This window comes from Podarcis cretensis (genome assembly GCF_951804945.1).
Source record: "Podarcis cretensis genome assembly, chromosome: 12".
NCBI classification, from domain to species: Eukaryota; Metazoa; Chordata; class Lepidosauria; order Squamata; family Lacertidae; genus Podarcis; species Podarcis cretensis.
The window spans coordinates 52033167-52057477 of NC_137181.1; the positions used below are offsets into that span (position 1 = coordinate 52033167).

At 42.9% G+C, this 24311-nt stretch overlaps 1 long non-coding RNA gene across 1 annotated transcript in view; it reads left to right on the forward strand.

The window, feature by feature from the left end:
• Positions 1–4029: 4029 nt before the first annotated feature.
• LOC307199774 overlaps positions 4030–24311 on the forward strand; it is a 68324-nt gene continuing 48042 nt past the window's right edge. The window contains exon 1 of the long non-coding RNA XR_013832185.1: positions 4030–4413. This is a non-coding gene — a long non-coding RNA (uncharacterized lncRNA). The remainder of the gene's footprint in view (positions 4414–24311) is intronic.

Consider the following 24311-nt stretch of genomic DNA (forward strand, 5'->3'; position numbering starts at 1 on the left):
TAAGAGAGAAAAAACAAGGTGGTCATTTTGTTTTGTCTCAAGCATGATGATCCTTGTTTCCTTTAACTTCCAAGAGAAACTTTGCTGCGGCCAGTGTAATATCATTAGACCTGTCATCCAAAAGATATTTAATATGGGAGGCTCCAGATTTTCCTGGCAGATTTGCCAGTACAGTGGTACAGTGGTACCTCGGGTTAAGAACTTAATTCGTTCTGGAGGTTCGTTCTTAACCTGAAACTGTTCTTAGGGATGGGTGACTCTGTCGATTTATGATTCTTGTCTTTCCAATCTTAAGTTCAGTTCTATGCATTTCCATATCAGTTTGCGATTCCTCCCCCCCCCCATGAAAATCCATCAGTGCTTTAGTGCAAATTTCTCCTTATTAAAAAATGTTAGTATGTATTTTTGCCCAATATACACATTTTTGCAATTTACCCTAATATAATGCAGTTTTGCATGTTATTTTCATGAATATGTGCATTTTTATGTGCACTTTACTCCAGTATCTGCATACCTGTACACATTATGTGGCTGGAGAAGGGTGGCTGTATTTCAGTTTTTTTATAGGTTTGGAAAATGCAAATCAGGAGGCTATACTTAAATGCAAACTAAATCGAAATTCTACCCCACCTCTATTCCTTCCCCCCCCCCTTTTCAATTTAGCAATATATATTTGCGGGTAGAGATTTTGTTACCACTTTTTGTTAAACAACTGGGAGTCAGATATCTGCTAAAAAAGACAATATTTATTAGAAGCAGTTTCAACAGTTTGCACATAGCCGATTTTCTAAGAATAGGCTCTATATAGCATAAGAAAGCCATTATCCTCTTCAAGATTTGATCCTGAAATCTGAGAGAAGCTCTCCAGAGTTTCTTTCCCAGGAGAATAAAAAAAAAACTCAGTCTGAGTGCTCCTCAACCATCCATCTGAGAATTGAACCTAGAAACTGTTGCGTGTAAACTAGGGATGTGTACAAGCAGTGGCAGGCCTTGGCATCTCAATTTTCAGTGGCACCCTCTTCAACCCCAAAATCTGGCACCACTCACCTCATGCCTTCTGTTGTATGTCATAGTTGTGGTGCCTGCTATGGCAGCCCATAAGCTCCATGCCTGGGACCACCGCACAGGTTGTGCCCTCCTTTGATACAAGCCCCACAAATCCCCCAAGTGAGTGTCAGGAGTTCAGCCTACACCTGAGTAGGACCCTGGTATAGACACATGCCCAACTGGCATGTTCTCTTCCTCCTGGTCAATGGTTTGGGAACTTCAGAAGCTTTCTTCAGCCCGAACATCACAGTGACCGATGCCAACCGACACTGGTACACTTAGGGCTCCACAGAGTTTGCGCACCTTGCGTGACAGACCTCAGCAACTCAGCATTTTGGGTAATCTACTCTATTTACATATAAACACACGCGGAGCACTGCAACATGGCTCCCTCTCTCTCTAGCATCAGACAGCAAAGAGTAAAAGAACAAAGGACAATAGTCCCACTTTACAGAACACAGTAACACAAACATCCTGTTTTTGTCACTTCCCACTCTGTGGAGTCAAAATATATACCATCATGTGAAAGACAACAGTCCTATAACTGCAATCATGGAGCAGGAATTCTAACAGTTAGGGCCTGACCTGACCTGACCTGACCTGGGGATGACCAGGCCCAGGCTCTGCATTCGTTCAAGAGAGAGAGAGCAGGTAAATAAATCACTGCATCTTCTTCACCCATCTTTCTTCCAACCGCATGTCTCATCATGGTTTTAAACCCTTGATTAAACCTACAGCTAGGATAGGGGCAGAGGATGTGCCAGTTTCAAACATTTGGCAATTGGGGTCCTGTATAATATTTTTCTCAGACAAGCTGAAGGCAGCTTTATGCAAGAGATCGTCTACAGCTCAAGGTCATCCTCATGTTTCAGGTGATTGACATCTTGGAATCTGGAATCTAAAAATGCTCTGCCAATTCCAACTTCTTGGAACTTCGTTTCACAAGCCAACTTCCAGGCAATCTGAAACTGTATCCTCAGCTGCTGCAGCAAAAAGCTTAGTCACCCCTGTTCATTTTTATTTTTTTAAATTGTCTACAACTGCACAATCAAGAGGTTCCTGCCTGACTCAGGAATGGCATGTAGAGCTTTTAAGCCAGTACTATTGAACAACTGTTTTGTACATAACTGGCTTCCTGCATTTCTCAGAATTGCATCAGTGTTTTCTTTTGATAAGGGAAAATGATTTGATACATGAAGGCTTTACTGGGGACAAGGCATGAAAGCTTGTGTAAAGTAAACACAAAAGCACAGGGAAATTGCCATTTGCGTGTTGAGTCCCACAATGCCACCTCCCAAAAAATTCACACTTCACACATCAATTTTTGTTTAAGGTTTTTGGCATAATTTTGGCCACAACTTTATTCAAAATACAAAAAATGTGAGTGGTTGCTTAGGCATTGGTTATGACTATCTGTCCTTGCCCTCAGGGACAGAGCTGGCCTTCCGGACACCAACGGAAGCCAGCGTGGGAAACAAGTATTGGGTGAGAAAATGAAGCTGGGCATCAGTCCCTCACTTCTCACCCTCGTGTTCCTGTGGGGCTTGCACGGCCCAAGTCCGATGCCAGGGACAAGGACGAAAAGAATGGCAAGCCCCTGGATTCCTTTAACGGAATTCCCTTTCCGCACCATTTGGAGGGGTAGGCACTTACCCCTCCAAGAACCAATTTAACCAATGCCTAACCGCCAACCTTACAAGTTGTGACGATTTGCTACGCAGTAGGCAAAAACCAAATGGCACCAGCCAATCAGCCAGATGGCAAAATTCCTACCAGGCCCCTGCTCCAAGGCAGACGACCCCATGACAGGCATAGCAAGGTCAAGCGAACAAGAAACACCCCCTATTAAAGGGAGGGAGGGCGGGCGATCCGATGCAAAATGGCCAAGAGGACGCCCAACGTTGGGCATCCTGTATTTAAAGACTCTGACCCCTCCTCCAAATTGGCAACAATCAAAACTCCCCAGCAACCCAATTTAACCACTTAAAGGCTTGGGTTCTCCCAAATCTGCCCAGTCATGTCAGGGTGGCTTGTTCCCCCAACTGCAACACGTGCTCTCTGTTATGGAGAACACGCTTTGCAAACATTTACTGGGCAGCTTCATTATGCCAAGTCCATACCCTCCAACATCCTGCTGATGAAAATCAGGTCACAACCAACTTAAAATTGCCCCCTGCCAACCTCCCTGCCCCCTCCACTGTGGCGTTTTCCCTCCTAGGTGTGTGACATCATACTGGATTCAAAAGGAAAGGGTTAACTAATCATAAAATGGCTAACCAATGGGAACCCAAGGGGAGGAGTTAGAGTTAGAGTTAGAGTTAGAGTTAGAGTTAGAGTTAGAGTTAGAGTTAGAGTTAGAGTTAGAGTTAGAGTTAGAGTTAGAGTTAGAGTTAGAGTTAGAGTTAGAGTTAGAGTTAGTTAGAGTGGTTGAGAAGTCAGTCTGGAGTTAGAAGAGACAAAGAGGATAAGTCTGTGGGTTGGGCTAGTCTGATGTGAGAGAGTGAGAGAATTTGTTAAGAGGAGTCAGTCAAACAGTTGAGATAATCAGTCAGAAGGTATTAGGAAAGTATAGGCCGGTAAAGAAACTAAAGTTAAGATATTGACAGGAATTTTATCTGAGAAACCATAAACTTGTTAATGTTTATAAAATAAACTTGTTTATTTAGTTCAATTTTAACAACTGTCTGGACTCAGTGTGTACCCTAGAGTAACGAGTTGGTGGCAGCGGGGAAGCGAGCACAGTGGTGGCACAGGGATCAATAGACCGTTAAACGTCTGGGGACCCTGTGTGATTGCCACATCCACAGATACATGCATGCCCTCTGTGACCCCAAATCCCACAGGACACCTTGGCAGAGGCCCTGCCCCTGTTCACTTGAGCCCCCTCTTGCCCTTGGGGCTCACCACTTCCCCCAACTTTTTGCCGCCAATTTGCCTCTCCACCTCGCCAACTCCCTATCCCACCCTGCCCACAAAACACCCACACACGGGCCACAGTGGCTGCCCCAACCAAAGTTCTGAGCTGGGGTACTCAGGGTACATTTCCAGAAGCCACCGCCACTTGAGCCACATGGTCCAGAGGGGAAGAAAAAGGAGGGGTGTGGCATTTGCCCGTTCATTTGAAAATGTCTGTACAGGGGGAGAGAAAGAGTTAATAGGTAGACCAATAGAAAAGCCAGAGGCGGAGCCTACCTGTTTATAAAAGGGCTTAGCCCGAGGTTGGTTTTAGTTGGTTGGTTGTTTGGGAAAAGGCAGTTGGGAAAGCAGTTGGCAGACAATTGGAATTAGAGAGACAATTAGTGCAGTTGGTTCTTGTGTGAGGGGAGGTAGAAGAGTTAGAGACAGGATAAAAATAAGACTAAGAAGGTAAAGAGTAGCAACGTTTTGAATGCAGTTAAAGTTTATTTATGTCCGCAATAAACTGCACTCTTCTTTGTTAACTTAAGAACCTGGCTGAGACTAAGTGATTTACCGGGGAGGACCTGGTTGGTGGCAGCGGATTAGTGGTGTACGGGTCAATAGTCCATGAGATGACCGGGGGCTCCGTACGAACACCACAAGGGGAAACATGTGGGAGCAAGGCAAGAGCGTGCCACCAAAAGACTTTCATCTTTTGGTCCTACACTTTGGTGGGAGCCAGCTAACTCATGCCAGAGCGTGGGAGCCAAAGTGAGACATCCCAGGATCCAATCAGAAGCCAGCGTGGCTTCTGTAATTCCGGGATGTCCCGGTCAAATCGGGACTGTTGAGGAGTATGCATGTCAGACTGTTGGTCATGTATTGTCTACTGAGATGTGGATTGATGTTTTGCTGTGTTTATATTATGTGGGAAGCCGCCCAGTGTGGCTGGGGCAACCCAAAAAAATGCTACCAACTATTCATGATTTTGTGGTAGCTGCCTAACTTTCGCGCCTAATGTGGCCATATGCTTCAGAAAAACTTTAAGATTCCTGGTTGCTTTTATTTGAAGCTGGAGAGAGGAATTGAGGAAGCCATCCATCATTCCAGTTATACCAAATGTTCTTCTTATCCAGCAATTGCTTATTGCTCTTCTCCATTTGACCGCAATGTCTCCTTGACCATAGTTTTGACAGTAGATGTGTAGATTGTAAATAAGTAAGGATGCATTCCTAACCCCTCATCCATGCTGGAGGTAGTGTTACGAAAAGAAGCAATGCAGCAGCGAGCTGCTGCTGGCTGGAAAAGCCAAACAGGATGTTGATGTTTGGAGCTGTACCGTGGGAGCAAAGGGACAGCCTATTCACAGTACTGAGCACCGGATGTTAGCTCAGTGTGTCACCTGACATGTACTGGAAGTACAGGGGTGGAGTTTATCTCTCTGCTGTTGGTGTTTGGAGAGTACGGACGTGTTTCTCTGTACTGCTGCATAGACAGAAATAAAGGCATGTAAATACTTTTCTGTCTGTCTCTTTCCCCCTCCTGGGGAATGCAGGGAGGAGGGAAGAGTGGTGTGTTCTTCTCACGTTTGAGGAGGATTGCCGATAGAGACCTAGCCTGCATCCTGCCGGGAGTCGCAGACAGGAAGGTCAACAAGTAATTTGAGCCGGGTGCCTGGAGAATGGCACATTCCTCTGACTAGGCTCAAAGATTACAACAGGTAGTAGGGCCTTACGTTTCAGCAGGTGGCACTGTCCACTGACCTCTGTTAATCTGGGCCCACCAAGGGCTGCATAGCAAGCTATTACGGTAAATTTAATGCATATGGTAGGGCAGCCATGGTGGATTATAATGGATGACGGTATGTTGTGTCTGTGTTGTTTTTGTGTAAGCTGCTCCCCTGCCATGGCCACTGCCTTCCCTTTTGCTCCCTTATCCCATGCATATCCAGGAAGGTGATGCAACCCTCCAAATCCTTCAGTGGGGGCTGAATAATGACTTCTTACATTTTTATTATATAGAGAGACCATTGCTCACTAAGCTTTCTCTTCCAAAAGACCTCATATAAGCATTTCTTGAAAATCAATGAAAATTAAAGTTAAAAGAGGAAAGAAAATGAAATTAAGTAGGAGTCCTTCTAGCAGAGATGTATCACCATAAAAAAAAACCTAACTTGTATTGGTTCTACTGTAATCCTCCGTGCTCTATTAAGTGCAAAGCACTTTGCATGTATTTTCTGGTGATACTATTCTGATTATAGTTAAGGAAATGACTGATGCTAGTTTCAAGACGCTTGAAACTTAAGAAATTAGTTTAATGCTTGTAACTTAAGCAATTACTTTTAATTTAAAATATTCCCTGATGCACAATAGAGATATTGTGTTAAATATAAACTGCTCTATTTTCAATCATATGCATTTCAAATGGTACAATATCTCCCATTATGCTCCATTTGGGAGGAACTTATTTCCTTTGAAAATCATGACGCTATTACTACTAAGGTAAAACTGCATATTTTTCTCTTTCTCTCATAGTCACTCTTGATAGTAGTTACACAGTCCTCCTAGCAAATCACAGAATTATAAACCATCCAAATTTCAGAAAGTTAAACTCCATGTCTGAGAATCTGAAGCTCTCTGTATCAGGTAGGGATGCTGGCATCATAGATTTTTATTATCTCTAGCACTGAGCATTGGTAAAGCAGATTTGAAATCTTCTGCTAAACTGCCTGATCAGTGTGAGAGGTAAATATATCAAAGAGGTATCTAGAAAGTCATGCAGTGCTGAGGAGAGGAAGTTGCTCCACATTACACTGTAGTCTGGTGCTCTGCAGTTAACACATCCATGCCCAAAGGATGGATATAATATTAGGAGCTATTATTATTAGGGCAGTCGGTGACACTGTGGTCTAAACCACTAAGCCTCTTGGGCTTGCTGATCAGAAGGTTGACAAGGGGGTGAGCTCCGGTTGCTCTGTCCTAGCTCCTGACAACCTAGCAGTTCGAAAACACACCAGTGCAAGTAGACAAATAGGTACCACTGTGGTGGGAAGGTAAACAGTGTTTCCGTGCGCTCCAGTTTGCGTCACAGTGTTCTGTTGTACCTGAAGCAGTTTAGTCCTGCTGGCCACATGACCCAGAAAGCTGTCTGTGGACAAACGCCAGCTCCCTCGGCCTGAAAAGCAAGATGAACATCACAACCCCATAGTCGCCTTTGACTGAACTTAACCACCCAGGGGTTTATCTTTACCTATTATTATTATTATTATTATTATTATTAGACACTTTTTCTTGCCAGGGGAACTCAGCACAATTCACAAAATGGAACATCACCACCACCACCCAAAAAACTCCACATACATTAAAACCGTGTGTGTGTGTGTGTGTGTGTGTGTGTGTGTGTGTGTGTGTGTTGATGCATTAAAAACATCCAGCACATGTTAACAGATTGACAGACACAACAAAGATATTAAAACCTATTAAAACTTGGGGCAGTTGTCCATAGAAGAGCCTTTCCTTTTTGAATAAAGTCATGCAGGAACTAAGTATCATTTTGCAAGAGATGGAACAGGCCTACAAGTATGCATGGGTATGTACTTCTTTGTGGAATGCTCTCCCCATGGAGGTTTGGCTGGCCCCTTCATTATACACCTTTAGGCACCGGGCAAAATTGTTCCTCTTCAACTAGGCTTCAGCATTGAGTTCTTCACTCACCAGCAGAGGGTTCAATCCTGCAGACCAAAGGGAAGGTGCTTGTGAAAAAGCATGCAGCAGGAGCCCACCCTTGGTCAGGGTAGGGGTTGACACAGCTTTTTCTTCTTCCCCCATTTCCTCCCCAACTGCATGTTTAATTAAGATTTAAACTGTGTTTTTAATGAGGTGCACAGCCCTATTGTTTATAGCTAGATCATATTTGTATGGCAATGTCTGCCCTTTCTTATGCCCGTGAGTCATTTCAAATGTATGGTACTCACATTCACAATTTAATTATTTTAATACTTTGGAATTCGTACATTTGGTTCCTGACCTTGGATCACTCTTTTGCATTACACTGATCTGTAAGACACGCTAAGCCAAAGCTTGGCTTAGCGGGATTGCACAAATGTGTGGACTCCTATAAAAGGAGCTCCCAGCTGCTTTGCTGCTCGCTGGACATTTTTGCTGATATGCTAAGCTAAGCCAAACTTTAGTGCAGTGTGTCATCAAAGCAGGACTCATGGTTAAGCTCTCTCTTCATTGGAGGTGCCCACAACCCTTGGCAACTGCTCATGGTTAGTTTAGGGAGAGCTCAGGGTCCTTTAAATATACTTGGAGTCCTGCAGTTATTTCATGCTCTTTATTGCAGCTTGTAAAACAGTGAATGAATCCCCCCCCCAATACTCAGGCTTTTATATGCATTATTTACACAATGAGTCCCATCTGATTGGCTGATTCTGCTTCCCTCCTGGAGCCTGATTGGTCTTCTCCTGCAGGCCAATCAGTTGTTGATTCTATGATCCTACCAGCCTAATAGGCTGATTAACTTCCTCTTGGAGCCTGATTGGTCTTCTCCTGCAAGCCAATCAGTTGTTGCATTCTAGGATCCTACCTGCCTTTTGTTCTAGGATTCAAGCTTAGTACATAACAGTCCTTGTTTTGGATGACACATGGCAGCAAAAAGGAGCAGGGGAAATCTGGGAGTCCATACATTTTTGTAGCCTTGCTAAGCCAAGCTTTGGCTTAGCATGTCTCATAAACCAGGCCATTGTTTGTAACTTCTTATTCTTTTAGAAGCTTGGCAACCTACTCACACTCAGTGCTATTTTTTCTAGAAAAAGAGTGCTGGAACTCACCATGAATGCCTCCCTTGTTATCTTATAAAGGCAATGGTGGCCACCTGAGAGGTGCCAGAACTGAGTCCCGGTGAGTTCCGGCTGAAAAAGGCCCTGCCCACACTGTAGGTCCTTGTCAACCTCCAGAGGGTCCACTGCTCAGAAAATCTGCAACCTAACGTTGCTATAAATTGTGATTGGGAACTAGTGGTCAATGAGCCAGCTTCCTTGTAAACAAACATGTTATCAGCATTCAATAGCTTGAGAGAGAGAGAGAGAGAGAGAGAGAGAGAGAGAAATTCTAGCTTCAGATAAAAAGTCTTTATTTACATTGATCCTCCCGGCTGTTTGACGCGAGGATACCTCATTCTGCAGCTTAATTGATATCTGACCTTTTCTCCATCTGTTCTGTACCACAGGGCACATTGTCTCTCATGTAATTACATTTGTGCCATAAAAGATCTAAATAGTTATTGACAATAGAATGTGATCTTTACAACTTCTTAATCCATCAGCCCAAGATGGTTAGCCGATGCTTTAAGCCTAACAGTTTAATGCACCGACAGGCCATAAAGAGTGAGGAGACAAGTCACTGAGGAGTTTTTCTTCTTGTGCTCCACTAAAATGAATGAGAACAGCACAAGAGAATGACTACAGCACAGTGGCATTTTTGCTCAGCTTCCATTTATTTCAGTGGGCTTAGGAAGGATAATAGCCTGGTAGATTGTGCCCTGAAAGAATAATGGCTGGGAAGTTATTACTCAGTTAAGGAGTGGTTCCTGGGATTGGTGACTGTTTGCTTCCTATTTTGTACCTCTAATTTAAAAGAGAAAGGGCGTCTTAAGCAAGTGGTAAAACCATTGTGACCAGATGATAGGGATGCCAGTGCTTTAGAGCGGCCTGAGGATTTATTGGATTTCAGAAAAGGATAGTTGAGCCCAGTGCTAAACTATCTTTACTAACATAATGTGGTTTTCCATGGAGTGGTGCTGGTCCCCAAGCCATCGACTTCTGGTCCACGGCATCTCCACCACAGCCTGGGTTGGGTGAGATGCTCAAGGACCAAATATGCTACTGGCCCTTGACACATGGGGAGGGGGCTGGGGGTTGCCAATCCACCGCATTAGATAGTTTGAGAAGCACTGGTCTAACCAACAGGACAATGCAAGCCGAATATGGACTTGGGTTTGTGTGTTTATGTGCATTAATCTTATTTATGTTATTTCCTAACCTGAAGTAGGACTGGGTTTTCATAACTCTTTAAGGAAACAGAGTGAAATATTTGTACCCATGTTTCACAAAGTATGTGAAATGAAGAGTGCATGAAGTGTATGTGGAAAGCTTAGATAAGGCACTAGAAGGTAGGTGGGTTTAAGCTGGTCCACATTGTACAGTCAGGCAGTGCAGGATGAGACAATGAATTTCCATGCTGGGTTGAGACATGGCTAACATGGAGGCAACAGAATGGGTAACCTTAGGCAAATCAATATCTGAACAAACGTTTTGTCCAACAGCATACAACAAATATATAGAAATTATGAGATCATGATGACCTTTAGAGTCAAGGAGTCAAGAATGTCTAATGTTGACAGCAATGATCCTCAGTGCTGAGATACTTAATCAAAATAAAGTTCCACTGGGTAGCATCCAGGCCAAATTATCTGAACTTGGATCCCATTGAAAATCAATGGGGCAAGTTTGTCATGACTTAAGTCCCACTGATTTCATTGGGAACTCAATGCAACTAACGTAGCCCACTTCAGTTCTTATTACTGCTTGACGAAAAGTTTGTGTAAAGAAGCATTGTGCTTGTAAAGTCTAATGTTTAAAAGTTATGGGATACTAAAATTTAGGTTGCCTATACCAAACCCACTCCAGTCTGGTGTATCTGATGCAGAGGAAATTTCATCTTGAATACTGGTTTAATCAAATAAAGTTATTTAAAGAGAAACCTATCCACAAAAGGTCCAAACGTAGGCTTTGTATTAGGACATCTTTCTTATGACAAGACAAGTGAGATCTTAGTTCAAGAATGACTTGGAGATTCTTTCCTTTTGGGCTGGGATCATTAAGGATGGTTCATTTATTCCTGAGGGACAGTCGAGCTAAAGCAGACTGGATGTAAAATGGCAGAATAGACTCACAGGAGGCTGCTTGACCTGACTGAACTAATAGATGTGCATTCATATCTGCAATGCACGAAGCTGCTGTTAAAAATGACTCCGAGAATTTTCAAGAGGAAAATAGGTTGCCTGCGAACCAAAGATTAATGTGACTCCAAAGAACTTGGAATAAATTTCCCTTGACGACAGTCTTGGAGCCGTGCAATTTTTCATATATTGAACATGTCTGCTATTGTTTGAGTTTGTTTTTGTCAGAAAGCAACAGCAAAAGATCTATATTCTGCTTGGAGCTATTTTCATTGTAAGCATGGGACGGCAAAGCTCTGCTCAGGTATTCAGGAGCAGAGATCTGGAATCGTGCCATAAAGCTTCTTGAGCAGAAGGCAGGTGAAGATGAATTGGAAGCTAATGACAGGATAGCAGTAAGCCACATGTAATTGCTATGAGACAATTTTGAAATATACAAATAAATGCTTGCTGAGCTCAGTCGTAAGGCTTTGAGCCTATAAAGTCTAAAGGGCAAGAAAGCTTCAGGGGGTCTGGGAATTTGCAGGGGGGGGGGGAGGGAAATCCATTGGACTAATGAAAGTGCTCATTATAGAGTTGCAGCCAGAAGGCAAGGTTGATGCAGTTAAGTCCAAGTAGTAAACCAATTTACACTGATTTAGGTCCATCCATTTGTGGATGAAGCTGGCGTAGTCGACTGTGTTAATAAACAGGTCTGCAAAATCCACATTCTGTTTCAAAGTACCCCCAACGGCTGTGGTTTTTGGGGATGAGGAGCAGGGTGGCAGCAATGTCCTTCCAGCTATGGTGGCACTGTGCTCACCAGGATAAGGATGGGGCAAGGGGACAGCAAGATCCGGGGAGCTCCAGGTTGACAGCAGTGACATCCTGCTGTCTAGAGATCCCCTAAGGCAGGCATAGGCAAACTCGGCCCTCCAGATGTTTTGGGACTACAACTCCCATCATCCCTAGCTAACAGGACCAGTGGCCAGGGATGATGGGAGTTGTAGTCCCAAAACTTTTGGAGGGCCGAGTTTGCCTATGCCTGGCCTAAGGTCACCACCACCTCATCCTGCCCCATCCTTGTCCCAGTGAGTCCCTGCAAGGGCACTACTGGATCTGACCCCACTGATCATTCTGGGTTGTTACTTGGTAACAACAGAGAAGCAGATATTCTCAGCAATGTTGCCTTCTGAAATGCCCTCCCTTGGGTATTGGTGAGGCAGAGACAGTAATGGTGTTTTAAACACATTTTAAGAACGTACGAGTTTTCCCAAGCTGTGCTGAACTCCCCCTTTTAAATGTCTAATTTGTTTGTTTCATGCACTGCTCAGCTTTATTTGTGAGATATAGTGTTGTGTGTGTGTGTGTTTTAACAGAGAATTTTAATGAATGTTATTGTTTATATTTCTTATTATTTTTAATATAAACCGCTTGGAGCGTCTATTAAGTGGTATAGTTTTGTGATAAACAAAAATGAGCTATTGATTTTCAGAGGATCTACATTTGCTAGCTCAGACTGAACCCAACGCAAGGCAATTACCTTCAGGAGAAGCCCAAGGTGCTGCAGAGGTCTGAGTAGCACGCTGCCTCAAACAAGGATATCGGTGGCATCAAGATGCTATTAAGGCAGACTAAAATGAAAGAGGTTTCAAAATGTTTGCTCTATTTTTGAGAAATTGCATAGAAAGAAGGAGAAAAGACATATATACATATATACATATACATATACATATACATATACATATACATATACATATACATATACATATATATATATATATATATATATATATATATATATATGCATGCATATGGGGTTGAGCCATCTGCTGATTTTCAAATTCGGATGTTTTAACAAACTGCACAAGACATATTGGGGGTTGTTAGAGGTGCCCCTTTCTTTGATGAATTTTAGACAGGTGCTCAAGACATTGTTATTCTGCCAAGCTTTGAGTGTATTTTAACCTTGCCTTTTGTCAACTCATCTTCATTTGCTTTATCTTGCCTTGTTTTAATGCTCTCCAGTTTTAGTTGTAATGAGCTTTTAATTCTTGTCACCTGCCTTGGAGGTAGGTCTGGGCAAATCTGTCCATGTCAGTTTCCCCCTGGTTTCTTATTTTTCCAACCTTAAATTCAGTTCTCCACATTTCAGCATCAGTTGTGAATTTTGTTGGTTTTTTATTTCTCATGGAAATTTTATTGCAGTTTTGTAATGTGCACACATTTGTAAAAAGCAGTTTTCTGTTCTAATGCATTTTTTCATGTTGTTTTGACAAATATATTCACATATGTGCACACTTTAGCCTAGTATATGTGTTTTTTGTATTCATTACTTGGTTGGAAAACTGCACTGCAAAATTCAGAGAAGTATAAATTTCGATGAATGTCTATGTTTAGGTTCACACATTGTTTCTGAAAGTGCAAATTAAGTAGGTTCATCTTTAAATGTGAACTGAATTGAGCTCTGCCCCCCCCCCATCCCTACTTGGGAAATCCATTTTAGGGGCATGAGGTAGTATAGAAATCTTTCTGTAAACTTTGCTACAAAGGCTGACCAAATTGTTGGTCCTCATGGAGTTAACATTTGCAGCATTGCCGTCAGAGAGTGTTCAGAATCAAAATGCAAAAGCTGATCAATAATAATTCATTTTAATTTTTAAGTGCCAAGACATTTGTCGCAAGACTAGGAGATACACTGCAGTTGCCCCTTCTGTTTTTTTCTACAGTGATCTATACCAGAAGTGACTTAAGCACACACACATTTTCATAAATACATATGGAAGGACTGGCAACCCCCCCCCCAACACCCACCCACACATCCCTACCATCTAAGGTTCTTGTTTTACTTATGCTGACATACCCAGAGGAATGACGGAATTATTCCAAAGCCTTTCCTCTTGTAAGATATTTCATAAAAGTGTTTGGGCAAGATACTACTTGCTTATTAAACAGGTTTAATCTTCCAGCTGAATCATATACAGCAGACCGATGAAATGCTATCAGGTGGGGGGAAATATAAGAAAATACCCCAGGACTATTCACATACTGTTGTATCCAGTGCTGCTCTTGCACAAACAAAACAGACTTTCACTAACACAAGAGGACTCCCCCTTCCTCTCCCCCTGCTTCACAGACCCCCCCATTGCACCCTCAAAATCTTCTCCAGAGGGTTGGGGCTGCAGGGACGAGGAGAGGAACAAGAAGTCCCACTGTTTGAGCAGAAGTCCATTGACACAGCATTGGATACAGCCCATAGATTTTACCAGTCAACTGGGGACAAAATACTCATGCATTTGATTGCATCACATCATTAATCACGGAGGCTAGCAATCACCCATTTTGTAAAGCAAGTGAAATGAAGGTGGTCTTTTCTTCAAAACACACACACACACACACACACACACATGCACACAAAAACAGATAACTAGAGCAAGTGAAATTGTTTTGTCAGCAGAATGATGGATGGAAGGACAGAGGTGAATGCCGGAAATTCAGGAGATGATCCAGTAATTGCAACAAGCGCTCCTGCTAGCTAGGGATGATGGGAATTGTAGTCCAACAACAGCTGTGTTTGAGAAGTGCTGCCTTAGGCAGTGAAATGTCTTGGGATGGCATGGACCTTTATTACGTACTGATGTCTTTGTTGTAAGTAACCGAAGGGTGACAGACAAATGAACCAGAATCATAGCGCTGAGTGTGTCGTGACAGTTCTGGGGTGTGCATTTTCCTTAGATGAGCCACAGTGGGCACAGACAGTCTGAGCTCTACATAGCCTGGACCTTGCTTGAGCTCCCTGTCCCAATCTGAACTATGGTGCTATCCCAATCCCAGCTGGGCAGTGGTGAGGATGAATGGAGTGGCGATGCCACTGTTGTATCTGAAGCCTTGCTAGTCACTCTGACTAGGTTGGAAGGCAAGAGCAGGGAAACCGCTGAGCAAGCCTTGCCCATTGCCAATGTGTGACAGCAGTGGGGACAATTCAGGAACCCATAGATTTTATCAGTCGCCCGGGGACAGAATGCTCATGCATTTGATTGTATCGCATCCTTAATCACGGAGGTTAACAATCCCCCACTTTGCAAAGCAAGTAAGATGAAGATGGCTGTTTCTTCAGGAACAAAAAAAGATAACTAGAGCAAATGAAATTGTTTTGCCAGCAGAATGACAAATGGAAGGACAGAGGTGAATGCCGGAAATTCAGGAGATGATCCAATAATTGCAACAAGCACTCCTGAGGTTAGAGTCACCGGCACTCTTTCGCTTTCTCTGCCTTCCTTCAAACAAAAAAAGAGAGCAGGAGCTACACCCGCATGAATATCTGCTGAGTGAGTTATGCCACCTCTCTCTCCATTTATAAATTCATCACCTCCCCAGGATCCCAGATGAGTTTTGCTGCTAGATGCAAACACACATACACTTCTTCCTTTTTTCAAAAGTGAACTTTCGGGAGCTTAACAAATCTGTCAGAGATTGTCTGTCAGAGTTTCCCTGCTGGTAAACAACACATTTTAGTAAGTGAAAATGTCTTCAAATATTTATATGAGGGGGAAATAAAGCTGGTTTTGTTCTGCTAAAAGGGGGGCTTGAAAGGCATGGTGTGACTCATGCATCATGGGCTTCAGATGCTATTAAAGCAACGATAGAGAACCTGTGGTCCTCCAGATACTGATGGATGGCAGTTCCCATCATCCCAAATCATTGGTCATGCTGGCCAAGGCTCAAGGCCAACCTCATCTCGAGGTCCACTAGGTTCCCATTCCCATTTCAAAGTTTAGAGTCCAGATCCAAACTAGACATTGATGGCGTGAACGCATTTGACATACATGTTTTGTGTTACGGAAATAGCAGCTGTGAAGAAGCTTAAGCAACACCAGGACCATGGAGGGAGGAAATTTTTAACACTCTCTCTCCTGCTGCCCTGTCCTAACTGAAGCTACTAGCTGCGTTTCTAAGGAATCTCTCAGCTGGGTCTTCCCTTTAAATGCAAACAGCAGCTTCAATTGGGACAGGGCAGCAGGAGAGAAAGAGTTAAAATTTGGGTTAGGTGAAGCTACATACTGAGGGGTGATGGGTAGAAGAGGAAGGGACCTGCATGAGAGGCCGGCCAGAGAGGTTTCCTCGGAGTGTGAGGCTGAGGGAAAAGGGGAAAGCTGGGAGGGTTCACTCTTCTGTATGTGGAATAAGGATCAATATATATTTGTGATAGAGGGCTTGGTACTATATATATACATTTTCTTTCTTTCTTTCTTACTTACTTACTTACTTACTTACTTATTTTTCTCTTCTTTCTTCCGGTCTTGTTTTTATTATTTTTCTTTAGTTTGGTTTTTACTGTATCTTTTGTCGAAAGCTCTCAGTAAAATTTATTATATATATAAAAATACAAATAGCAGCTTCGGAGAGGTCATTATTGTCTCTATCATGGCAGAGAGAGACCATCATGCCCCGAGGCTGCTCAGCATTCCTTGCAGCTATCTGCAAAACAAAAAACTTACAAGCCATTGATGTTGCTTACTAGTTTGGCCTTTTGAGGGGCATTCCTGATCTCAGGATCATGATGTGCGGAAATGTCCAGAGCTTATTTAAGGTTGAACAGGGTTTTCTGGGCTGTTTGGCATAAGCATGCCTACGTACACCAGTTGTGAAAACCTTCCCTCAGTCATTTGCTGTGAGCAGGTGTTGTCGTTGTTGCTGCTGAGCCTGTGATGAGCTATGCCAAGACATGGTCAATCATGGCAGAGAAGTCTGATTGAACTGGAAACTGTAAGCCTCCAAACTGATTGCATGATACAGCCCTTGGCAAAGGTTATATAATCACCAGTGTCTCCAGAATACATCTAAATATTTTCATTGCTACAGTTTCCTGAGGGGCAGCTGCATGCATTAATCTGCTGCAGCAAAAAATGATATCAGAATTCACGAAGATCAAATACCTCAAGAGTCTTGCGACCTGTCTGATGACCAACTAAATCATTATGGAGCAAGCTTTCACAAAAGGTGATCGGATTTGCATGGTCTATGCCATTTTGGAATTAACAAACATGGTTAGGAAATGGGTGCTGAATGACGTTGAACTGTGTAGTGTATCCTAAACATCAGAAATCCAGCTTCTTCCTTTTAAAAAAGGTCCAGAAATACTGCAATGCAGAACATTTTCGGAACGACAAAATTGGCCGTAGAGAGGATTTCTCTTTCCCAGTGTGATGATAAAGTTTCTCTAACATTCTTGGATAAAGATTATACTGGGGATGATTCATTTCATCACAGAGGTCTTTATAGTCCTCATTATATCATTTATGATATGTAGAGAGAAGTTGGTAATAGAACACCTATGGAACACCTGCCCCGATGAGGTTCACAAAAGTCTAATGTTTAGTATGTATGTTGTTTGAGGACTCATGCTCCAAGACTGTTATTTATTTCAATGGGAATATTCATATATGCATGTGGTTTGTTTGTTTTTTGTTTTAAACTATGATTATCTAACACGAACCTTCGGGGTGGGGACAGGCTATACTTTTAAATATTGGGGGCATAAGGAATCTCTTCCAGAAACTAAAACGGACAAGTTTATAATACTGCTTTTTGTAATAAATATGAGGAAGTCATATATCTGAATCACATTACTTAGATTCTATAAACATGAATGTTTTTTCTCCCTCATGCTTCTCATGTGGGGACTATTCATCAAGGTCTGGTAGGATGCCAGAGAGTTTTGTTAAAACTTTAATGGATCCCAGGCTGGGAGATGTTGTTGTGATGCTTGTTTTAAGAAAGAGTTTCCAGTAGTTTTCTTCTTTATAGCCTGGGAATTCACTCTAGCATCTCAGCCGAACCACTTGTTTCTGCTTATAAGAATCCGGTGTAGGATTTTAAACTAACAAATCAGAAGATGATCCAGCCCACCCCCCATAGTCTTTGAAACCCGAGTGCCCACTGGTCTTTGTTTACAGATTCCTCGTGCAATGGTTGCACCCATACTTGCCTTGCTGAAGCGATAGGGTATGCACACCTCACATATTGCAGGGATGGGGAGTGAGTAACACGGAAGTTAGCTTTGCTGAATATCCAGTCCATAGAGAAGATCAGATGTGAGATTATTGCCTCCCCAAAGTCCATTCAATGCAGTTCACACATTGATCTGCATTTTTTTAAAAAGCAACAAACAAACCTAAATGAAAACGTATACAGGTGACCCCTGATTAAAGCGGAAGTTGTGTTCCTGGCCCCTGCGTGTGTTGTCAGAGAAGGCATAAACCCAGCCCACCCTGTTCTGTCTCCTTTCTGGCCCCATTCTTGCCCTCTTCCAGCATGGTGTAGTGATTAAGAGCGGTGGACTCGTAATCTGGTGAGCCAGGTTGACTTCCCTGCTCCTCCACATGCAGCTGCTGGGTGACCTTGGGCTAGTCACACTTCTCTGAAGTCTCTGTAGGCTAGTGATAAAGCAGGATATCAAATCCAAACTCTTCTTCTTCTTTCTTCTTCTTCTTCTTCTGGGTCCAAAATGGCTCACACGTCGGACTGTCACACATCAATTGAACATGCACAAAATGGTTGCCACCTGTATTTAAATGTCCTTTAATGTGAAATTCTCCCTAATAAGTTTACTAAAAGAATAGCAGTTCTCTGAAGTGTCTTTCACCCCTTAAAATACACATATTTTTTTTTTTTAATGTTGTGTTATATTCCTTTGATGTGTTAGAACATTCACTGCAAAAGGTAGTGGAAAACTAAGTTCTGGTGCTCACATTAGTTTGGGGTGTGTTGATCAGGCCAATTGATATCAGAATTCACGAAGATCAAATACCTCAAGCATCCCTACACTTATGTCTCTCAAACAGCCCTTCCACTGGACAAGAAGAATCCACCAGAGGGCTACAAGCTGCAAATAATGTAATGTTTATTTCCAGGTCTCACAGTATCTCGACTTTAATTTTTCTGTGCAAGATGAAATGTTGTTTATCAGATGCTCTCCTTTCAAATTGAAATATGAATAATATATTTATAATATACTCTGAGTGGAAGAGGCTAAGTCGATAAGACTCATTCCTGTTTTGATATACCTTTCTCTTTGTATAGAAGATTTTCTCCCATAGCATTGTTTGATAGGTGAGCTTTTCTGCTGATAAGGACCCACTGAATGGTTGTTGTGAGATAGATGATACTACTGCAGAGTCCTCTGTGGTATATCCCAAGCATAGCAGAACAATGGGCATCATTCATTTGTAATTACCTTCCAGTCCTTGGATGAATGATCACTTTTCCCATCGAGGTGTGCAACCATTCCTACAACAATATATAAAGTTGCTATAAGAATCGAGAGTCATCAGTCTTCATAGCAGCCATTTTACTTTGAGAGATGGATGTATATTGAAATACATGACCTGGTTACTATGTAGGACTTTGCAGCTTCCAGAAAAAAAAGATGTCAGTAGTGATGAAGCATGAAACAGAAAATAATTACATCCTGCTTGATTTCTGGATGACACCAGCTCTCAGAAAATATAAGCTGGTCAGAGAAAATAGGGACCGTAGGGATATAACCCTGATAGGATTTGGCTTTCAGGGTTATTCAAATGTATCCTTTGCCTAGTAAATCTTATTCTACTTCTCCATATTATTAGTAATGGGAGTGGGTTTTCTGGGGAGAAAAGGATATATTTCCTCTAGAGATTAGAGTTTGTCAGACTACATGATAATATATGATTTCCCCCTAGCTTGATTTAGAACTACTTCTTGAGCCTTCCCTAGGCCCCAAAGTCTAAGCAACAGGAACTTCCTAGTGCAAAGATCCTTGGGAATGATAGTTTTTCAAGACTTTCAGATCATTACTGCAAGCTGTGAACATCAGTTCAAAATCTCTTATTTAGCTGGAAATCCTAGGTGGGGGTAGAAGCAAGAAGAGTATTTGGCTTAAGCATCTACGAATGGTACGTAATTGTCACAGTTTGACTGAGCACTTCTGATGCCAGTGTCTTATGTCCTTTGATGCTACCAATATTGGTACAGTGAACAACCAACCAAGTTATTTGGGCTTTTAGTCCTTAGCTTCAAACTTTCTTCTTCTCCACCTCAGCTACCTCCCCTCTCTCTTCACTTTGTCCACTTCTGTGTTGGCCATGTGTCCTGGTTTGCAGTACTTTATTTGAAGGCCTGTCGGAGGGCAGTCGTCTATTGGAAGGAATCTTCTATTAGAAGAGCTGTCTGGTCCATTAAGAATCATAAGAAGGGAGAGCAGAAGCCTTGAAGTTTCCCATCAACAGTTAGCAGCTGGGAAGCCCGCAAGCTGCCTGGTCAAAGTCTTCCCCACTGTGCTGTACTTCTATTTAAATTATAGCAATTATTTCTAAATTTGCATCTGCACATATACATCCTTATTCTGCACTTTGACAGCCATAACCTGCTTTCCTTCTACACTTTCTGCTCCCAATTAATTCTCGCCTACACACCTGCAGTTATTTCCCCAAACTTTAGACTTATCAGTTCTGTCAGGGAACTGCCATCAGTGCCGGAGGGAGAGAGCAAAATCCAGAGGGATTCTAGAGAGCGTCCCGGGATTGGGAGAGGCAGCCCATCTTCTGGGCAAGAGAATCAGCGTAGCACCAGTGGAGAAGGGGGACAGATGGGGGAAGCGGCGAGGCGGTCCCATGACTCCTTGCCAGGGACCAGCGGGGAGAGTAGGGGTCCTCCGCTGCCTACGCCCTCCTTGCGCAGAAGGCTTTCGCGCAGAGAGAGTAGGAGGAGACTAGGCGTCAAAGAGCTTCTTTGCTGGAAGAAGTTTAAGAAACGCCCACTGACAGATTCTGCCAGCGATTGAGACAGCCACGGGTGAGTGGCTGTCCGGACAGAAAAGGTTCACTCAGGCAACCCAGCCAGGTGTTTGCACCGGCTTACGCACGAGCAACCCCTAGAACCATTACAAGTTCATCTTTTTCTTTTCAAGACGGCGACTTCTGTCTTAAGCAGCTACTGTCTTGTTGGTGCTGAATCACTAAGAACAATAGTGATGACCACTAGTCAGATATAGACCAGTGTAGAAACAGGCTGTGCTAGACTACTGCGATGTGTTATATGTGGGGATGCCTTTGCGAACTTCTCAGAATGGACATCTGTTCAAATAAGGCAGCTGCTGAATGGCTCACATCTTTGACATTCAGCTGCACTGGCAGTCTATTTCCAATCATACAGTAATTTCAAATCCTGGTAATTGCCTTTAACAGCCGAAATGGCTTTGGAGCAGGCCTTATCTGAAGCACTGCCTTGTTTCACAATCATCCCAATACTGAGTTAATCAAATGATGGCCTTCCAAGCTTGCCCACTCTCTGATATTAGGCTGCTGCCAATGGGAGATAGGGTCTTTTAATGGGTAGTATCCTGCCTCTGGAATACCTTCCCCATGGAGATCCATTTTCCATTGATATAGAGATGAAGACACAGCACCATGTCTCTAGGTATGGTTTACTGAATATGGTTTAAACACTCTTTAGATTTTTCAATCTTATTTGCTTTATTGTGGAAATCGGTGGCAAGGTTTAGAGGACAGGCCTATGTGCTATGGAGCTATGCATGCCACATGACCTAGGTCCTGTACTCCCTAAACCAGAGGCTGCTCTCAAGCGCAGTAGTAGTTGTTGCCTCATCTCCAACACTGAAGGGAGGATGTCAAGAAAATTCCAGCAGAAACAGAAACGGGAGCAGAAATTGCCGATGTTCAGTTCTTCATCTCATGTCCAGAACAGAAATTAATCCAGTGAATATGATTGGTGCTTGCTGCCACCGTTGCATTCAGTCCACGAAACAATATGCAACGGATTATGTTCTTTCGCCATTTCCATTGTGTTTCCTCTGCACTGAAATGAATGAGGTGGAATAAAGTAATGACAATGTAATGGCATAATTACTTATGTAAATTTTTTTACATAGTGTTGCCATAGTGGACAGTGAAAGATGAACTTCAGAGGAGCAGAAGCAATGCTGCATGTGACAAATAGAAGGAGGAAGGGAGACCAATGACTTCTTACAGCCCTACACTGAAGTCAGAAACAATTAATAATAATAATAATAATAATAATAATAATAAAAATACAAAAAATAATAATAAATTTTATTAATACCCCACCCTCCCTGGCCAGAGCCAAGCTCAGGGTGGCTAACACCAATAAAATCACAGTAAAAACATAAGGGGGGCCAATTTAAAATACAGGTTAAAATGCCATTTAAAATGCAGCCTCATTTTAAAAGTAGCCGATAAATCAAGACCATAAGGGGAGGGAAACATAAGGGTCAGACTGAGTCCAAACCAAAGGCCAGGTGGAACAGCTCTGTCTTGCAGGCCCTGCGGAAAGATGTCAAGTCCCACAGTCTCTTGTGACAGAGTGTTCCACCAAGTCGAGGCCAGTACTGAAAAGGCCCTGGCTCTAGTTGAGACCAGTCTAACCACCTTGCGACCTGGGACCTCCAAAATGTTGTCATTTGTGGTCCCCTAGTGTCACCCTCTGTCCCCAACCTGGGATAAAGGAGGGCAGCCATTGTTGGACTGTGCCCTGAATCCCCACGTCGGCAACAGGCAGCAGTTGCATATAATGGACAGCACCATTATGTACTTCTCCTTTGTGTTTTTCAAACTTGGGTCCATTGTTATTGTTGTTGTTGTTAGAATTTATATACCACCCTATGCCTGGGGGTCTCAGGACAGTTCACAGAATAAACAGAATAGTTCTTGTTGGACTACAAGTCCTATCATCCTTGAGCACTGGTCACCTGGGGACAAAATGCTCATGCATTTAATTGCATCGTATTCTTAATCACGGAGGCTAGCAATCCCCCATTTTGTAAAGCATGTGAAATGAAGATGGCCTTTTCTTCAGAGAAAAGATATCAAGAGCAAGTGCAATTGTTTTGCCAGCAGAATGACGAATGAACGGACAGAGGTGAATGCCGGAAATTCAGGAGATGATCCAATAATTGCAACAAGCACTCCTGCTAGCTAGGAATGATGGGAATTGTAGTCCAACAACAGCTGGGTTTGAGGACTGCTGCCTTAGGCAGTGAAATGTCTTGGGATGGCATCAACCTTTATTGCGTACTGATGTCTTTGTTGTAAGTAGCCGAAGGGTTACAGACAAATGAACCAGAATAATTGCACTGAGTGTGTCATGACAGTTGTGGGGTGTGCATTTTCCTTAGATGAGCCACAGTGGGCACAGACAGTCTGAGCTCTACATAGCCTGGACCTTGCTTGAGCTCCTTGTCCCAATCTGAACTATGGTGCTATCCCAATCCCAGCTGGGCAGTGGTGAGGATGAATGGAGTGGCGAGGCCACTGTTGTATCTGAAGCCTTGCTAGTCACTCTGACTAGGTTGGAAGGCAAGAGCAGGAAAACCGCTGAGCAAGCCTTGCCCATTGCCATTGTGTGACAGCAGTGGGGACAATTCAGGAGCCAGCAGATTCTGGGGCAGCTCAGCACCACCCCCAGAACATTTGGTGGACAGAAGGTGGAGTTCAGCATTCAGGGAGTAGCAATGAGGTCACTCTGTCCAATCCAAAACCAAATCCCCAGCCTGGCCCTTCTGCTTTATGATTCCTTTCAGGAACTGCTGCTTTTCCAATGCACCTTTCAGTTGATTCAGTCCAAAGCTCACCCATCAATTACAATATCTGAAAAACGAAGAAACCAGCCAATGAGGTAATTATTTTTCCACACTCTTCCTTATATCTGTTTTTGTGATTAGAACAATGACTAATTATGCTAATAACGTTCTCTCGCCCTCCTCTTTTATCACGGTTCCTTCCTAGTCTGAAGAATAGGAGACAATCCCAACAATGAATTAATTACTCTAAAATCCTTGGCTTCTTCTTTATTACTTGTTCACCCAGCTGCACCCCTCCCCTCAATATGAAAAGCGACAAGGATAATTACAGCCAGATTTAATTTCACTGGCTCTTTTCTTTTCTGTGTCCCTCCATTTCTTTTCTAATTCCTTTCTAACCTTTCTGTTCACTTGCTACTTTTCTTTTGTCTTTCTAAATATATCTCCCCATACTAATCCAGGTTAGGAACTCAGGAGCAGGATTGAGAAAGCCCAAAATAACTAAAATTATGAGCCCAAAATTGCATGGATTCCAATTTATTTTTCAAGGGAAGGGAAAACCCGCATATCTTGGCCACAAAGGACTTGGACATGCTCAATGGGACATTTGATTTCTTCTTCTTCTTGAGCAGAGTCCGACAAATGCATCACACACTCCCTTTTAATGTCTCTTCCACACACACTGCCATAATTTAGATTTCTAATACCAATCTCTGAGGTTGCATTTTGTCTTTTATGCAATGCTGTAAAACAGGGGGCAATAATGTGGCCCTCCTGGTGCTCTTTTATTCTAACTCTTATCCCCTTTGACCCTTGACCAGGCATCCCCAAA